Raw genomic sequence first — 3,204 nt, 5'->3', positions numbered from 1 at the left:
GTAGGTAGTAGGTACCTACAAATAGGTCCTACATGCGGCTATTCTCTATTTATTGTCCTCACATCTATAAGACTCTTGGCAGATGGTAGTTACCAGTGAGATACAAGTCAAGGTCATGGGATGACTATTGCCCGCGACTTCATCTGTGTGGATTTAGGTTTTGAAAATCGTGTGAGAACTATTTGATTTTCCAGAATAAAAAGTAGCCTGTGTCCATCCTCGGGATGTAAGCTAACTGTGTAGGTACTAAATTTCATCTAAATCGGTTAGACTGTTGGGCTGTGAAAAGCTAGCAGACAGACAGGCAGACACACTTTCGCATTTATAATATTAGTATGGATTATTGGAAATATAAAATAACACAATTGTCTCATTATAATAAAATCATTTATTTGAACAAAATAGGCAGGAGTCTAATTTAACAAAACAATTCTTAAATTAAAATACACACCTACATCATAGTTAAATACATATTGATACACAAACACAATAACACTTTACAAATTATAATGGTTCATCATAAGTGTTTTGTAAGAGTAAATATGTTAGCCTATTATACTTTATAGACCATTTCAGTATATCCTCTTACTCTTAATTTATTATTATTGAAAATCATTAATGTATAAATTGTATATTTCAGAATTCCAATGGAACAACCAAAGGACAGACTAGAAAATGTAACAAATAAAGAAATCTCACATATCTATGGATCAAACCAGACTGCTAACTGTTGCCCGACAATAAAAGGGAAAAAGGGATGGAATAATAAATACATATTTGCATTAAAATATATTTCTTTAAGTACCTATTACCTAAAACCACCTTGTGCAAACCTATCCTTATATCTACTACTACTACTAGGGTTCTGTAGGGTACCAATGGGACCCTATTACAGTCTCAGCTCTCCATCTGTCTGTCTCCTGAAACGTAACAGGTTAAAGTTGAAATTTTGTACTTATTTCTATTGCTGCTATAACAAAAAATAACAGTTTCAAAATGAACCCTACAAATTTTGCTTTAAGTACTCTTTCTGTGTGATTGAGTAACAAACACAAACTTTTAGGCATAATATTAGGAATACCAATTAAAACAATGCTTATTTGGATGTACACATCTCTGATGTTAACTTAACAGATCTAAAAGTAGTGCTATTATCCTTAAGAAAAGGAAGTAACAAGTTTAACGTTCAATCAAACCACACTGCCATAGAATAACTTCCTATATTCATAACTATTTACAAATTACAAAAATGTACACATCCTCTACTTACTTTTTATTTATTTATTGGCATTTATAGCAAAACCACTCGGGGCTATTGGTTTTATAAAGTACCCACTGTGTACAAAGTGGGTAAAACGACAGTCTCACCATAGTCCACCACCGACACTTCAAAGATTTCCTGCCATAAGATAAAAAACATTGGCTTGACATGCTTATAAAGAAATTAGGTTAGTTTAATAGCTCAAACCATACTAGCTTAACCAATTTTAAGTGATATTGAGCTCTTCTCAGTGCAGTGTGCAGAACTGTTAGTTTTATCATCATCTCACACAATAATGAAAATATTTTATGTTGATAAGATGTGTACCTAACTTACCTATTCCAATTTCCAATAGGTAGGTAGGTACCTAAAGTTATTTTGATTTTGTTATACAAGACACACATTTAATAGAACTAAATTAATACACGCATCTCTCTGGCTGGCCTATTATGGAGTCTTCAGGTCCAATTCCTGTTGAGCATTCATGCCCAACAGTGATAATTAATATTGAACACTTATGTGCTCATATATGTGACCGACGGCACTATTGAGACATTTCCCGGTGGTCCTACATCCCGAGCTGCCTCATCATACTTAGTATGTGTCAGTCAGTGCCCTTCTTCAAGTACATATTTCAATGTCTGCAAATAAAACAACAATTTATGCATTTCTTTGTCGCTAACAATATCAATATATTATCACTTCAATTTTGTGTACTGACTAACACAAATTGTCTTTGTGATACTTACTGTGATAGCTAGGAATTTCAACTATTCGATTATTTTTTAATTTGGATAATTTAAAAGTGGAGTTAGGTTAGGTAAACACAAACAATAACAATACTTACGTGCATAATCTTCTGTGAATTTTTTTTAAACTATTTTACGGCTCTGGCTTCTAGCTCTTTTAAAATAAAAAGTAGCCACAGACGAGTTACGAGTAACGAAAACGAGCAAAATCAAAAGCACAGAAATAATAACACTTTGACATTAGCCGAGGACTAGTCTTTCCCCGCCTTATCACCGGGGATAATTATATCCAACCCTGTGCCCATGCTCGGAGAGTGGAAATAACTATCGGAGGGGATAAAAATTTTATCCTTTCCTCGGGGAGAAAATTTCCCGGCCCATGCTAGGCCTGCAGGGGTGGAATTTCAAAAAATCCTTTCCTAGTGGACACCTACTCTTTACCTACAAAGAACACACTCACCAAATTTCATGTATCTAGGACCAGCTGTTTAGATGTTTAGGCTGTGCGTTGATATATAAGTTAGTCAGGACTCTAAATCTACACTATATAATATATAATATATAATATAATAATATTATAAAGAGGAAAACTTTGTTTGTTTGTTTGTACTGAATAGGCTCAAAAACTACTGGACCGATTTTAAAAATTCTTTCACCATTCGAAAGCTACATTATCCACGAGTAACATAGGCTATATTTTATTTTGGAAAAAAATAGGGTTCCGTAAGATATTTGGGTTTTTCGGACACAAGGTGTAAAAAATCAACCAGAAAAGTTACTTATTTTGCGTACGCTGCCTAAACTATAAAAGATAGAACCATAAAATGTTCTAATTAATTGTAGATCTTATAAATATCTACAAAAAAGTCCGCGACACACTATACCCATCTATGTCGAGTGAGGCACAGCAACCATTTTTTTATTTAAAAATCTTGAATTTTTTTTGGACTACATTTAAACGCGTTTATTTTACTCATGCTATTAATCGTTATCAAAATAAATGATTTCATCACTAAGAACAGTTTATGGAGATAATATTTGGTCTTTGAATGATTAAAATTGGACGTTTGGTTTTGAAGTTATGGCGAAATTAAAATATTACGATTTCTGCTGCACGGCCCGTTGTATTATATATATTATATAAAGAGGTAATGTCGTTAAGTTTGTTTGTAGGGGGTAATCTTTAGAACTACT

The 3,204-nt window shown here is 33.2% G+C and overlaps 1 long non-coding RNA gene across 2 annotated transcripts; it reads right to left on the bottom strand.

The window, feature by feature from the left end:
* Positions 1-422: 422 nt before the first annotated feature.
* LOC138403025 (uncharacterized) lies at positions 423-2,137 on the bottom strand. 2 transcript variants are annotated; one of them, XR_011237331.1, is made up of 4 exons: positions 2,011-2,099; positions 1,598-1,902; positions 1,271-1,399; positions 423-920 (listed from the first exon to the last, which is right to left on the bottom strand). It is a non-coding gene; the product is annotated as an uncharacterized lncRNA (long non-coding RNA). The 2 variants fall into 2 exon arrangements; XR_011237328.1 differs by having other exon boundaries at positions 1,598-2,137.
* Between the last annotated feature and the right edge of the window lie 1,067 nt (positions 2,138-3,204).

The sequence above is a fragment of the Maniola hyperantus genome, chromosome 1 (assembly GCF_902806685.2).
Source record: "Maniola hyperantus chromosome 1, iAphHyp1.2, whole genome shotgun sequence".
In the NCBI taxonomy this organism is placed as follows: domain Eukaryota; kingdom Metazoa; phylum Arthropoda; class Insecta; order Lepidoptera; family Nymphalidae; genus Maniola; species Maniola hyperantus.
This window is presented reverse-complemented; position numbering and strand designations above follow the sequence as displayed.